Raw genomic sequence first — 16,669 nt, 5'->3', positions numbered from 1 at the left:
AAAGACTACAGAGTTTCATTTAGATAGGAAGAATAAGTTCTGGAAAGCTACCGTATAGCATGGTGACTATGGTTAATAATGTATTGTGCTATGGCCTGAATATATCCCCCCAAAATTCCTATGCTGAAACCTGACCTTCAAGGTGATGGTGTTAAGAGGTGGGGCTGGCCAGGTGCTGTGGCTCACACCCATAATTCCAGCACTTTGGGAGGCTGAGGTGGGAGGATCATGAGGTCGAGATTGAGACCATCCTGGCCAACATGATGAAACCCCTTCCCTACTAAAAACATAAAAATTAGCTGGGTGTGGTGGCACAAGCCTGTAATCCAAGCTACTTGGGAGGATGAGGCAGGAGAATCGCTTGAACCTGGGAGGAGGACATCGCAGTGAGCTGAAATAATGCCACTGCACTTCAGCCTGGTGACAGAGCGAGACTCCATCTCAAAAAATAAAAATAAAATAAAATAAAATAAAATGTTGAAAGTAATACACCATTCCAAGTCCCTAACTTTAGAAGGAAAGAAACGTTTATTTATTAGACTGGCACTGAGGGACAACATACCAATCATACATTTACTAGGAGTAACTGGTGAATTTGGGGCACATGATTTGTCTTGAACCACATGTAGATCTCTGCAAAAAATGTGATTTGTGGGAACAAGAGTCTACTATAGAAAGAATTCTCCCTAATCATGACATCTTTATTCACGTTAGGAAGATTTAACTGATCTTCAGTCAGGGCATTTCATGTTACTTATCCGTGTGTGTGTGTGTGTGTGTGTGTGTGTGTCTTTGCAATGGAAGTTCCCGCTGATCCAAAATTTGGTTAGGATTAGAAACAATGTAAAAATTATATATCAAAAAATATTACCTTTCCCTTTGGCCAATACAGGTTCCCTAGCAAGATTCCATTTATATTTAGTTGCTCACATAGACCCTCTCACTGTGGTTCTAATAATTTTTTCAGTCTTCTCTACTCACAAAGATGATCTATACCTAAGGCAGATGCAAACCCCTATCCCTGCCCCATATTGTATTTGTTCTTGAAGAAATGCAAATGGTGGTCTCATCCTGCAAGACTGAGGTTTCACCAAGAGCCTTACAAATCAACTACTCTGTCTCTCTTGCTAAATATACAGGTTTAAAATGTATATTCATCTAAAATACAGATAATACTGTGTTCTTATGAGTAACATTTTCTGTTGAAAGTATACTATGTAGATATAATGAACAGATACTATATGTTTCTTTATCATTCAACAGTAACTGAGGGTTCACAATGTGTCAGATGTTACCTGTCGGGGTGGAATACTGAAGAACACACGATCCTGAATCCCGATACCCATCCTGATACCTGCTACTGGAGGGAAATGTGGTTAATTTCTTCTTATGAATCTTGTCTCTACTTGTTCATTATTCAAACCTCTGGTGAACTATCACTTCCTCAGGGAAGCCCTTCTCTGAACCATCCCCTAACACCTGTGTGCTCCTCCCTGGTACATGCCTGCAAAGATTCAGTATTTGTCCTTTCACAGACCTTACCATAGAGTAAAATCACATCACAGCCATCATCTTGTGCAATTACACACTCATGAGTGAGGTAACAAGCACCATCCCTGCTAGGTGGCAATCCCCAGAAATGCAGTGACTGCTGTTTCTCTCAACACTTAAAGTCACGGGACAGAGCATAGCTTGCCTGACATGTAGCATTCCACCCAACATGTGGCATGTGACACACTGTGAACCCTCAGACACTGTGGAGTGATGAATACATATAGTATTTATTCATTATATCTAAATCATATACTTTGAACAGAAAATGTTTGTTTACCCATAAGAACACAGTCTGCTCTGTGTTTTAGATGAATACACATTTTGAACCTGTGTATTTAGCAACGGAGACAGAGTCGTTGATTTGTAAGGCTCTTGGTGAAAACTCGGACTTGTAGGGTGAGACTACCACATGCATTTTGCTTGGTGTTGGCTAGGCATTTGCCAAATTCATAAAAGTTCTAGGACAGTGGTATCCAGTTTCTTGAAATATGAAAATCCCTTTATTTTCTGTATATATGTTTTGTTTTAAGTTTTAAAAATATTTTTTATTGTGGTAAAGTATACATAGCAGAATATTTAACACTTTAAAGTTTACAAATCAGTGGCATTAAGTACATTTAAACGTTGTTCAAATATCATCATTATCTATTTTATGAAGACTGCTTTTAATTCCAGAAATGTTCAAAAAGTTCTCAACCAGAATACACACACTCACACTCCAAACACACAAGATAGCAATTTTACTTCAGTATCTACTGTTTAAAACTACACATAATGACAGAGAGCTAATACTGCAGCTCCAATGATACTTTTAAATGGCTCTGGACTGGGCATGGTGGCTCAGGCCTGTAATTCCAGCACTTTGGGAGGCAGAGGTAGGTGGATCACCTGATGTTGGGAGTTTGAGACCAGCCTGTCCAATATAGTGAAACCCTATCTCTATTAAAAGTACAAAAATTAGCTAGGTGTGGTGGCAGATACCTATAATCCCAGCTCCTTGGGAAGCTGAGGTGGGAGAATCACTTGAACCCAGGAGGTCGAGGTTGCAGTGAGCCGAGATTGCTCCACTGCACTCCAACCTAGGTAACAGAGTGAGACTTTATCTCAAAAAAAAAAAAAAAAAAAAAAGGCTCTGTACTAGAGTAGCAACAATCAATACTGCTTCTATATATACTAGAAACATGGGAATACATCCATAAGGGAGACCTTAAAACCTAGCCAAGTTGGCCGGTTGCGGTGGCTCATGCCTGTAATCCCAGCACTTTGGGAGGCCGAGGCGGGTGGATCACGAGGTCAAGAGATCGAGACCATCCTGGTCAACATGGTGAAACCCCGTCTCTACTAAAAATAAAAAAAAAAAATTAGCTGGGCATGGTGGCGCAGGCCTGTGAGCCGAGATCGCGCCATTGCACTCCAGCCTAGGTAACAAGAGCGAAACTCTGTCTCAAAAAAAAAAAAAAGGAAACCCAGCTGAGTAATAACTCAGCACACCTGTGGGTCTGTAGGTCCTTACAACAACTCAGAAGTTCACCTCATAGGAGCATGGAAGGCAATCCTTTCACTACTACCGAAAAGAGGATCCTGCCGCAGTGGAGAAAGAAAGGTGACTGTGTCCACCCACATCCCAAAGCTCTCCATAACTGAAAGTTATTTTTGTCCCACTACAAACTGAATGGGAAGATGATAAACATGATATTTTATACTTATACATTTTTGCATACATATGAAGGAAACAATATATTGCCAGGCTCACTTTCTCTAGTAAGCAAAGCTGATACAAGTTGTCACTCTACATAAAAGTGAAGTCCATTAGCTAAGAACCTGGGGTCGATTCTTCAATAAAATAACATACTAAGTTTTCCTTAATTATTTTTACCCAACTATACTGTTTTGTGTGTGTGTGTGTGTGTGTGTGTGTGTGTGTGTGTGATAGAGTCTTGCTCTGTTGCCCAGGCTGGAGGGCTGTGGCTTGATCTTGGCTCACTGCAACCTTTGCCTCCTGGGTTCAAGTGATTCTCTTGCCTCAGCCTCAGCCTCAGCCTCTGGAGTAGATGGGATTACAGGCATGTGTCACCACGCCTGGCTAATTTTTGTATTTTTAGTATGGGGTTTTGCCATGTTGACCTGGCTGGTCTGGAACACTTGACCTCAGGTGATCCACCCACCGCGGCCTCCCAAAGTGCTAGGATTACAGGCATGAGCCACTGCTCCTGGCCACAGATATACTGTCTTAATCATATTCTTTTAAATGTCACTTTCCAGATGAAGCCCCTCCCCAGTTTTCCCTGGCAGAGTCACCTATTAGTTATCACACAGTACTTTATTTGCACCTATTCCTGTCAGCATTCCCACCATGTTGTAACTTGTCTGTCTCCTCCATACCCCTAAGTACACAGTTGGAACTTATCAGGGTGTGTTAAATGCCTGACTATATCTCCATGCATTTGGAAAGACAGCTTTGGGCACAGAGAATCAAGTTCACATTTTAACATAACCAAGATTTTCTTTGCATCAACATAGATTTTATCAGTGAAATGAGGCTTAAGAGCACACGTAGGGGAGAGAATACCACAGTGGCTAAAAATAAAGAGAACAAAAGATGAAAGAAATGAAGGGAGAGAGGAAAAGAATGTAAGAAAGAGGGAGGAAAGAAAGGATGAGGGAAGAAATGAAGCAGGAAGGAGGAAAGGAAGGAAAAAAGGAAGGAAGAAAGATGGAGGGAAGGAAAGAGGGAATAAGAGAAAGAAGGAAGAAAGGAAGTATGGAGGAAAAAAGGAAAGAAGGGACGAAGGATGATAACAAAAGAGGAAAGGAGAGAGCAAACTTGCTCCAGCTCAGAAGAGCGCCATCTGAATACGAGGTAAAGATCAGTAAATCTCAGGCCTGCTTCAGAAAAGAGGCCTATAAATCTGAGACCTCAAACTATGAAAGTACTACAAGAAAACATTGGGTAAAATTTCCAGGTCTTCGGTCTAGGCAAATTTTCCTGAGTAGTACCCCACAAGCACAGGCAACCAAAGTAAAAACTAACAAATGGGGACAGGCGTGGTGGCTCACACCTGTAATCCCAGCCCTTTGGGAGGCTGAGGCAGGCAGATTACAAGGTTAGAAGTTCAAGACCAGCCTGGCCAACATGGTGAAACCCCGTCTCTACTAAAAAAATAAAAAATTAGTTGGGCATGGTGGCGCATGCCTGTAATCCCAGCTACTCGGGAGGCTGAGACAGGAGAATTGCTTGAACCAGGACCTGGGAGGTGGAGGTTGCAGTAAACTGAGATCATGCCACTGTACTCTAGCCTGGGCTACAGAGCAAGTCTCCATTAAAAAAAAAAATTTAACAAATGGGATCACATCAAGTTAAAAAGCTTTTCACACACAGCAGACAGGCACTGTGGCTCACACCTGTAATCCCAGCACTTTGGGACACTGAGGCAGGCAAATCACAAGGTCAGGAGTTCGACACCAGTCTGACCAACATGGTGAAACCCCATCTCTACTAAAGTTACAAACATTAGCTGGGTGTGGTGGTGTGCACGTGTAATCCCAGCTACTCGGGAGGCTGAGGCAGGAGACTTGCTTGAACCCAGGAGGCAGAGGTTGCAGTGAGCCATTGCACTCTAGCATGGGTGATCAGAGCGAGACTCCATTACAAAAAAACCCAAAAAGCTTCCACACAGCAAAGGAAACAGTCAACAAAGTGAAGAGACAATTCACAGAAAAGGAGAAAATATTTGCAAACTATGCATTTGACAAGGGATTAAGAACCAAAATTATTAAGGAGTTTAAACAACCCTATGGGATTAAAAAAATTGAATAATCAGATCAAAAAATGGGCAAAAGATTTGACTAGATGCTTCTCAAAAGAATACAAATGGCAGACATTAATATGAAAGGTGCTCAATATCACTGATCATCAGAGAAATGCAAGTCAAAACTACAGTAAGAAACCATCACACCCCAGTTAAAATGGCTTATATCCAAAAGACAGGCCAAACAAATGCTGGCAAGGATATGGAGAAAAGGGAACCTCCATACACTGGTTGGTGGGAATGTAAATTAGTACAACCACTATGGAGAACAGTTTGGAGGTTTCTCAAAAAACGAGAAATAGAGCTACCATACAATCCCGCAATCTCTTCTGTGTGGAAAAGTTATCTGCACTCCCATATTTGTTGCAGCTCTGTGCACGACGGTCAAGATTAGAAGCAACCTAAGTGTCCATCAACAGATGAATGGATAAAGAAAATGTGGCACATATACATAATAGAGTACTATTCAGCCACAAAAAAGAAATGAGATTCTGTCATCTGCAGCCACATAAATAGAACTGGAGGTCATTATGTTTAGTGAAGTAAGCCAAGCACAGAAAGACAAACACTGTATGTTCACACTTATTTGTGGGATCCAAAGATTAAAACAACCAAACTCATAGATACTGAGTAGAAGAATGTTTAGCAGAGGCTAGGAAGGATAGTAGGGGTTAGTGGGGATGTGGGAATGGTTAATGGATTAAAAAAAAGTTAGAAAAAATGAATAAGACCTAGTATTCGATAACACAACAGGGTGATGATAGCTAGTAATAATTTAACTGTGCACTTTAAAATAACTAAAAGGGCATAACTGAACTGTCTGTAACACAAAGGATAAATGCTTCAGGGGATGGATACCCATTCTCCATGGTGTGATTATTATGCACTGTATGCCTGAATCAAAACATCTCACAAATGTACCCCATAAATATATATACCTACTATATACCCACAAAAAATAAAAATAAAAAACAAAAAAAGAAAAGAGAACTGTAGAGGTGTGCTTCTGCTTGCAGTTCTACTGGAGGAGACCCGTTTCATGAAATCCAAGATCTACACATTCAGATGTCCTGGTTTTCAAAGAGCATTAAATAAGCAGTAAAGCAAAATTAGCACAAATACTCAATGGGTATTTAACCAACAAGTGGAACAGATTATGGCAAAGGAAGTTCAAAATAATGATGCCATTCATCAAGTAACAACAGTACACTTCAAGTAAGAATAGAAAGACTTCGTATACCTAAAAAATTTGTCTATGTTCTATATTTTGGTACAATGTTATTTATGTACTGAAGTTTCATGAATTGAACTAAGTATGTTTATTTTCACAAAATCATTCTTAACTTTGGGGTGATGGATCCCTGAAAGTTCTTAGCTGGCTATAAAGCTGAAGACCTTAGGTCTGACCAGTTGCTCCAGCTCACTGAGTGACTGAACAAATGATGAACTGGAAACCTGGGAAAACCCAAAACACCGAGACTTGGCGCTGAACGTCAGTGGCTGCTCACACCACAAAAAAAGTGAAGCCCATATGTTACATCCCTTCTGATGGAAGAAAGCAGTATGAAATAGTCTTGACAAAACAAACAAGAAGCTCAAACCCAAATCTAAACAAGCCTCTATATCTAATTTCTAATTTTTAGGAAATACAGGAACTAGAGGAATATATTACATTATGCCAAAAAGATGCAATCAGCCACATCCAGACTGAAGGAAAAAGCGGGAAAGAAGGACGTTTCCTCAACAAGTAAGTTTTGAGAGGGGAGAAAAACAGAAATAGACAGGGAGTCTGTTGAAAATCAACTGTAATATGTGGACCTTATTTGGATCCTGATTCAAATATTTTGTTAAAAGAAAATACGACATTCATGATACAGTTGACAATTTGAACACATTGGAGAGTTGATGACATTAAGGGATTGTCAGTTTTTTAGATGTAGTAATAGTATTTCAGTTTTGTCTAGAGAATAAATTTTTTCAGAGAGACATATGAAAATGCTTAGAGATGAGATGATTTTGTTTCTAGTATTCGCTTCAAGTAACATCAGGGGAAGGTTCAGGAAGTGTGTAATGAATTGACTGAGTTCATAATTGTTGAAGATGACCATTAGGTTCATTGTGCTATTCTGTTTGCATGTTTGTTTTAAATTCTTTAGAAAAAACAACCAAACAAAAACTAAAAACAGGAAGTTGCGATGCATCACTTACCATTGCTGTTAAAATCTTACAATATCTCATTTTAAAAGATGACATAAGATACCCTTAAAACTTATTCTATTAGCACTCATCCAATTTTTAAAATCTTTTCCTAATGGAGCTGTAAAAGGGACCACTCTCCATTTCTCCCCATTAACAGACTGGTTTTGGGTGGCCTAATCTCAGAGGTATCTCACCTGCTGCGTGAGAAGTGAGATGTTCTCAGTCTGCACTCTAGGTTTCTCTTTGAGTTTTCTCCCTCTGAACCAGAGACCATGACTGTCCCAACCCATCCAAGGGAATTTTCCCCAGTGCTGAAGAATTCTGCAGGAGTTTCAGCATTTCCATAGGAACACAGCTGTATATGTTTCTTACACCCTGAGGAGGTCCAATCTTCCCTACCCTCAGCTTAAAAAAATACAGACTTTTAAACACTGCTTGTGTTCACCTCTAAGAAGGGCAGAGGAAAGCCATCAACCTCCACCTTAATTTTCAAACAATTTCAGTGTATGCTAATTACATTTTCACTTCACAATCTTTTCATATCACACATCTCTGTAATTTTTAGGAGGAAAGAAAGATGGCCAGACAGGACAGGTCACAGTCACTTGGAAGTCTAGAGGGAGTCTGATATATCAAGAGGTGTTTTATTTGAGGTATACAAGGGGCTCATTTAATACAAATAATTCTCTACTTCTAACTTTTTAGTGGCCTTCCAAAATTTCAAATGTGCTTCACACAGGGAAGATTTCACTAATCTAGAAAGATCCAAATTATTACTGCCCTCAGAGATATTTCCTTTTTTAAACATGTGTCCACTTAAGGGGAAGAAGTGCAGTTTTGTTATAAAGGATATACTGCCTTGTGGTGACATCCGAGCATTTAGAGATTTCAATGACCGTGTTTAACTGAGCAATGCTATTGGAATTAATGTGAGATGATTCAATTAGTTAAAAACTAACCTTGCTTAAGATGCTATTTTAAAGTCTTTTAATTATTACAACAGCGGATGTAGGTGTTAAGTGCATGGGCTTTGAAATCCGAGAGACCTAAGTTTGAATCCTAGGACCTCACAATATACGGCTCTCTAAGTTTCAGTTACCTTTTAGAAAAAAATGGGGATATACATAATCCATTGAGGGTTCTGATACCATTGGCAGTGAAATTTTATAATACAAATGTCTGGTCTTAGTGGTTAATGAAGAATTTCAGAAAGGAATTACCACTATTAGGATCTCTCGTCTTCACCAGAACATGGGAAGATGCTAAGTGGTGAGCTCCCTCACCCTGTGGCAGCACCCTTCACAGTAGAGAGCTGTGGACCCAACTGCAAAAATGCACGAAAGCATTTGTCCAGGACTATCTGCATCCAGCAGTAGGCACTGACTTCAGTATGAACCAAAGAATGACGGGGTCCCAAATGTTTTCAGGTCTGACACCTTTCTCTCTTCAGATCTCATTTGTGCCAACTTTGACTCAAGTTTGGAAACACATCTAAGGAGTGAGCCTCAGGACTCATGGTTCTGAATACTGACCTCTTCTCCCCAGATGACTTCCCCAGTATGAGCTACGGAGCCCCAGGGGTGTGATCTGTCTTGAAGATGTATTCTGGTCATGTCTATTGACTGCCTGCATCGATCACTGGACTTCTGGTAGAAGACTTAGCCCCATTGATAACCTACCTTGGTTTGTAAAAATGGACATCATCACCCTGTGACATTCTGAGTAGGTTTCTAATAATTGAGGAGAAATGGTTTAAGCCCTTGGAGATCTGTGGAAGAATGTGGAAACTGACAAAATGCCTTCCCTTTTATTGCATTTAGTTATTAAAATGAATTTTCTTAAGCAAAATAATAAATGCTGCCTTTCACCTAAAATACTGGGGGAAAAGAAACAAAATCAAGAGAACGATACAGAAGGAAGCTCAAATAAATCCAAGGTACCATCAGGTAAGATGCCGCCCAGTATCCTATGCTATGAAAAGTGAAGGCAGATATAAATCTGGAGGAATATGCTGGCACTTCTTTTTAAAGCAAAATCTCTTGAGATAATCTGTCCTATTTGCAGTGGTTTTCCTCATTTCAGTGAGGCTCATTTCTCTGCCACATTTAACAGTCCTAAGTACAAATCCATTATTTGAACAGTGGAGGAGAAACTTCAATTAAATTCAGCTGTAAAGTTAATCTTCATTTTAATTGAACAAAAGAGCAGCTATCACAGGCATTCTTAAAAAAAAAAAACTATAGCAGCTACCAAGAAATTTAAGATACAACCTTCACTTGTTTGTTTCTAGGTAACCTTCTACTTTGAGGTATACAAGGGGCTCATTTAATACAAATAATTTTCTACTTTTAACTTTTTAGTGGCCTTTCGGTCTTTTTCATTTTATTTTCCCCGGTATACCCCTCTAACGGTGTGAGTTATGTTCACTCAGTAGACTTTCAGTGTCTACTGCAGTGTGTGTGGACGGATCTTTTCCTGTCTCCTTCAGGACACTGCTCTATCAGCCAGCTCCTCAGTGACCCCTGTCTTATACCCTTCCGCTCTCTCCCATCTTTCTCTCAGCTTTCAACATGCTTAAACCTTTTCATTTTATTGCCTTCCCCTCTTCTCATATTTAGTTCTTCAATGGGTGGTCTAAACTTCCTGCCTTTCTTTCCTCTCCCATTCGAAATGTCTTCAACCACCTGCAATCTGGCATTTCTTTCACCACTCAAATTAGTCTCCCTAGGGACCCCAGTAATTTTCCAAATGGCAAATCTGGTGGCCATTTTTCATCCTGGATCTTTAGCAGCAATGATCACTCTCTTCTTTCCACGTGAATCACCCCCTGCCTCCCATCTGTTCTCCTCCCACTCTCAGACATTCCTTCTTTCCTTTTTTTTGGACACAGGGTCTCACTCTGTCACTTGGGCTCACTGCAGCCTCACCTTCCCCGGTTCAGATGATCATCCCACCTCAGCCTCTTGGAGCACAGGCATGTGCCACCACACCTGGATAATTTTTTTGTTTTTATGTTCTGTAGAGATGGGGGTCTCACCATGTTGCACAGGCTAATCTCAAGCTCCTAGACTCAAATAATTTTCCCGCCTCAGCGTCCCAAGGTGCTGGGATTATAGGTGTGAGCCACTGTGCCCAGCAGACATTCCTTCTCTGTGGCCTGCACAGGCTAGCCTTTATCTTGAATGTTTGTATTCCTCATGGCTGAATCATGCTGGGAAAACCTACAGGAACATTCCAACTCCCCTGCCTTCAACCTATGTGATTACAACTTAGGAATTGAGTAGAAATTCCCAAAAGCATCAGGAAATATTATCAAATAGAATGTTGTATTTTAAGGAATTTTAAAAGTCAAAATATACTAGATATATATGTAAGCAAGAGTAAAAATACCTAATAAAACAAGTCTTATTATTGTTAGCATGACCTATAGAAATCAAAATTTGTGCTGGTTAAATTGCTACAACGGAACAGTAAAACTTGCTATTGCTGAAAACCATACTGATGATTTTCAGGAATGTCAAAATGCAAACTGTTGTGTGGAAATATAGCAATATTACATCATAGTGACCTTAAAGAATGAGCCATTGGTACTTGGTATTATGCCATTATTATTGAAATGTATTTTTATTGGTATTTTCTGTCACTCCAAAACACATACTTCCAGATGATCTTTTGTTTGCATTAAAAAGGATGTCTTTGTAAACAGTACAAAGAACACAGCATCAGAAAAACTAGACTGAAAATCACAAGGAATCACCTTCGTCTGGTTTTGTATTCTCAAAAAAAGGAAACTTCGGTAATATCTTTATAAAGTCACTGGAAATAAAAATTATGGCCATATCCATGAATGTATTGGATACTATTAAATTGAAGTAAAGAGCCCTCTGATATTTTTTTTATTACCTTGTGATACTTTTCACATCATTTATTTGCTGTAAGGTTCAATCAAACTTTTACTATGGTGGTGTATTAAATTTCATTTCACAGCCAAAAAGTTCCACTTCGGAGCCAGAGAAGAAATATTTTTCATCTACATGACTCCAAGCATACTTAAAGAAAACAAACTTATGAGCTCATCTGAAAGATCACCTCATTTAGCAGCTAAATTAAATCTTTCAACTATGGTCTCTTTTTAGCTCCTAACAAGGCTGTATTTCTGGGTTAGGGAGAATTTTCAAGTTTTTGGTGAATGTCTTTATAGATTATTTAAGGGATGTTCCAGGCTAACTTATTTCGCTGAGAAACAGCTATTTTAAAGGTTATTTATTTATAATTTGAAAACTAGCCAGTATGTTGCCAAGTGTGATATAAATATTCCCTATCTGACCAGCAATGTTTTAGTCTCCTTCAGGATAGCATTACTTTGATTCTATCACTATGCTCAACAGGGAGCTCAATCTAGAAATTACCTTTACTCTATATTTCCCTTATTAGGTGTGTTGAAGCAACAGCAGCCTCTATTTAAAGAGGAGTTTGACCAACAAGACTAGCTGATTGTCCTGGGAAGCTGACTGGAATCCACAGTGCAGAAAGACATTAAGGCTGGTATTTCTGCTATTTACACATCCTTTGTCAACAGACATGTAACCTTTGCTTAGTATAGGAAGATTGGCATGTACAGCAGTGCAGAAAAATCACCAACTTGCAAATGGCCATGATAAAATATGATGAAATTTCACGTGGTTGAGGTTAGTAAATGGTGACAAGCCTATGAATATGACTAATTACAATCAGTTTTATGAAGATCTGCCATATAAAGATCCAAACTTCATTAGAGGCAGTCATTCTGTCCTTTAGCACAGTGGAATTTCCCAATTCACAAATTACTAAAATACTAAAAAGGGTCCTGGATGAAAGGATCTGATATTTTCTGATATCTAGAAGTCTGCAAACACATCCAGTCATGTGAATGACTGAAATAGACTATGGATGAATGTTCAATCTCTATATGGCCCAGAGGTGAAAAAAAACTCTTTTACACCTAAAAACAGGGTGTATCCTAATTTCAGTGTCTTACTTCTCATCAGATATAGTCTAAAACCACAAGAGGAAGTTGGGACGAGTGTGCATGTCACTTGCAAAAGGACTTGCCTACTTAGAACCACAGTGCCATTCATCAAAATGACTAGAACGACTCATCATATACCATCTGTTGGTGCTGGGCCACCGGTGTCCTTATTACAGCACAGCATCCTGCATAACGTTAGGGTTAACAGGAGAGTTGTCCTGATGCCAGCTTTGTAACATCAGCACACAGGAGGAGCTGGAAGCCTCAGACTCTGGGCCAAGGAACAAAGGTATGTCGTTCAACGTTACTGCCTGAACCTGGAACACCATTAGCATGCAGTAATGCTGTCATTAGCTAATTGCTTGCCCTTTCAGTGTTTGTGCCAGCTGGCCATGACTGATGTTCCTACATATTTGTTCTTAAGCATTACATATTTCATTACAGATTCGTGAGGTATGATGCAACAGAGTTTGGCATCCTGTATTCTTCAGACTGTGCACCCCAAGAAAATCGGTTGTGTTACTTGGAGTTCACTTCTTTCATGTTAGCAAACCAGCTAGATCATGTTCTATTATTTTTAAGCCTCCATTCCAGCATGACATGGTTAGCACCTTTATGAATTATCACGCTGTTTGTCAGCCCACACCTGTGTTCCTAACTCAACACAGGGAGAGTATCTAAAATATCCTGCCTGCATCTTGTCCATTAACCATTTTGTGAACAAGGCTATGAAGGCTCAAGCAATTCCAATAACAAAAATCTCCATTTTCACTCATCTTTCATCATAAAAAGTATTTTTGAATTCTAGGATGTTGGACAAAGATGAGCACAACTCTGTCACTCTTAGTCTCTGATGAAGGACAAGATAAAAGTTAGAGTTTTTTTTTCAGTCAAGTAGACTAAAAAAAAAATCTTTTTTTTCAGGTTTCAAAATCAAAACATAGTAAATTACTTTCTTTCTGAGTAACTCTTTGTCAGGCGAGTTAGAATTTCTTTTTCTTCTTCCCATGGACATTTTATGCTGATAGACCAGATCCAGATGGAATTCCTGGCCCAATCCCCAATTTAGCTTCCACTGCAGCTCCTGGAAGGGACAACGGAAGATTGAATCTGGGTAGACTCACTAATAAGTGAGTTTAAACCTAGGGATTTAAATCCAGGGAATCTGAGAGTTTAAACCTAGGGGTTTGAGAATGAATGCTCCTTTTATTTCATTTGTTTTATATACTAGAGTGAAAACGGCCTGGCTGCTGTCATTTCATTGATGAGAAAACAATGATAGATCGCACTTAAGTGACTTTGCCAGAAGCACAGGTTAGTGGCAGGGCTATAATAAAAAAACAATTTTCTTGTGCATTGGTCAAGTTATAGGGAGGAGCATGGACAAAATCCTAGGAAGTGTGATTGAAAATTCTTGAAATTTTCTAAACTTGGTTTACACAGCTGAATAATCCAGCCTTTCACATTTTGGGCTGTCTGGCCTTTCAGCATGGCCTGGCATTATGCTGTTCTTACTTTTTTTCTGGGAACCCCCTATTCTCAAGAACCAATGAAATCTCCTCTTTGAAAGCCTTTGGAAACTCTCGTAGGTGGACTTATCTCAAATCCCTGGTTTTACTGCCTAGGGCTTCACAATTCACACCTGGGTAGGCCTCAAAAATTTTGCTGGAAATACAGTGAGGTTGAGGGGGATGTTGTCTTCTCTTGGGTACTTTATTTGTCTACCTCTGTCACCTCCTAGAGCATAAGCACCTGGAGGGCCAAGACCCGGTCTGCTGAAAGGAGCTGTGGTTGTGCTTCTGTCAGTGCCATCCAGAGCTCAGGACAGCCACCTGACAATATTGATAAATGGCAACAGCAGGCAGTCAAGTCCCCTGCTCAAGCCTCCGCTGTGGTTGAGCGAACACAAAGAGAGCAAGCATCAGGCTGACTTCCGAGGAAATATACCAAAAACTCATCTCAGCTCCCTGATGAGGATAACGAGGAGGGAGGTGATGAAGACAAATGAGCAACTCCTACATGCTCAGGAGTATATCAGGGGCTCCACACAATCCCTCTAATCCTCTCAACTACCCTGTGAGCTGGGTACCATTACTCCCATTTTGCAAATGAGAAAAAAGGAGGTTGACTGGCTGGTCCAAGGTCACACCACACTAAAGAGGTAGAAGCAGGAGTCAAATCCAAATCAGTCTGAATGAAAAGCTCTTTTGTCTTTAACTTTATCTCTTTTGCCCATTTGAGCCACAAAATCAAAATTCATAGCAGCACTTGAATTCTGAAAAACTGGAGACCCTTGGTTTTGGGAAGACCTTACTGAGAAGGCAATTGCCTGTGAGTATAGTGACAGATGCTATATAAATAAAGAGACTCATAGAGAATGAGAGCATATATTCTGAGACTGTGTCTGATCAATAACAGTCACCTATTGCTGGAGTGGGGGTGAGGGGAAGGTGACTATATCAATGAATAAAGAGGTATCCTTAGATGCCTGAAAGCAGGAGGCTGACAATCAATGTCTCTTGCATTCAGCACATTGTAGGGCATTCATCTGTCGAGTGCAAAGAACAGAACAAAATCTATTATTTTTGTTTAGAGTTGGCAAGATGACCTTTGGAAACACACAGATTCCTTTTTTTTTTTTTAAAGGAGTGAAGGAGAGGAAGAAAGAGGAAGAAAAAGAGGGAGAGAGAATGGGAATGTAGCTTTATTCTAAAAATGGGTATTAAAAATGGCCGATCAATATTTTGTGTATTTAAGGTGGAGAATGTATATTTTGTGCATTTAAAACGGAGAGCTCTATAAATATTTATTGAGTTTACTTGTTCCGGATCTGAGTTCAAGTCCTGGATATCCTTATTAATTTTCTGTCTCATCAAGTCTAAATCTCTTTATGGGTTTTATGTATATAAGACCTTTTACCACTATATCTTTGTTGCTTTGAAATCTATTTTATCAGATTCCTATAAAGACATTCCTTTCAAGCTACTATATTAATGTTTCATTCATTCATTCATATACTAATTCATTCAAAAACCATTTACTGGCTGTGATATTCAAACACTGTCCTGAGCATGGGAGCATGGGATATGGGTGTGTGTGTGTGTGCGTGTGTGTCAAGAGGCATCCCACATAGTTACTGCCTCCAAGGAACTTATAGGCTAATATATTGCTCCTTCGACGTAAAAGAAAATCTCTGCCCCTGCCCGACCACCATAAGAAGTATGCCATGGTCTGATAAGCACATGCACAACTCAAAGTATCATAAAATGTTTATCCTTAAAACCTGTAATATACTCTTGTATTTACTAGTTTAGTCTGTACTAATTACTCTAATTCAATGAGGACAGAATAGTTCGCATGACGGAATAATATGGTAGCTCAGATAAAGTAGAGATTTGTAGATATGTATGAATGTGTGTTAACATAAGCATAATTATGTGGAGAAAGCAGGGAAGAAATCAAGCCAAGCTTTTCAGATGATGAGATTTGGGATTGGGCCTTAAAGGGTAGGCAGGATGAGGAGCCCAGTGGCATTCCAGAAAGAGGGGCCGGCATGCATAAACGCATGGTGGCAGACAAGAAACCTGGGTTCATAAAGGTATGTGGTGGGAGTAAGATCGGTTTGAGACAATCAAGGAGTGAGAGAGAATGAAATCAAAGTTTTGTGCAAGAAATGTTATGGACAGGGTTGTATTCAGGGAAGATTTACAGATGAGATCAGAGGAGGAAAAACTGGTGATGGGCCCCTCATTCTTCCTTTTATTCACCTTGAGGACACCCACCTCACCATGAGCTTCATGGAGCAAAGGCCAACCCTGGCTTTATCTGCATGGGAAGCAAACTAAGAATTCTGCAGAGGACACCACAGGCAGGACGATGGCTAAGAGAACCCAAAAGCTCACAGGGAAGAAGTGCTTAGGAATACAGAACGAAATACAACATTTTTTAAAGAAAGCATAGAAATGAGTTCATAAGAAAGGCAAAGGGAAAGGACAAACAGGAGCGAGTGAGGTAGCATAGTGATTGCCCAGGGAGAGGACTGTTTGTTTAATTATCCTGTAGAGCTTTTTTGTTGTCCACTTGGAGACAGGAAACAGAC

At 39.8% G+C, this 16,669-nt stretch overlaps 1 protein-coding gene across 9 annotated transcripts in view; it reads right to left on the bottom strand.

Annotated features, from left to right (window-relative positions):
- Positions 1–16,669, bottom strand: part of FRY (FRY microtubule binding protein) — a 472,456-nt gene that overhangs the window by 208,627 nt on the left and 247,160 nt on the right. The window lies entirely within an intron of this gene.

This window comes from Callithrix jacchus, chromosome 5 (genome assembly GCF_049354715.1).
Source record: "Callithrix jacchus isolate 240 chromosome 5, calJac240_pri, whole genome shotgun sequence".
NCBI classification, from domain to species: Eukaryota; Metazoa; Chordata; class Mammalia; order Primates; family Cebidae; genus Callithrix; species Callithrix jacchus.
Note: the sequence above shows the minus strand (reverse complement) of the source record. Positions and strands in the feature narration are given on the sequence as shown.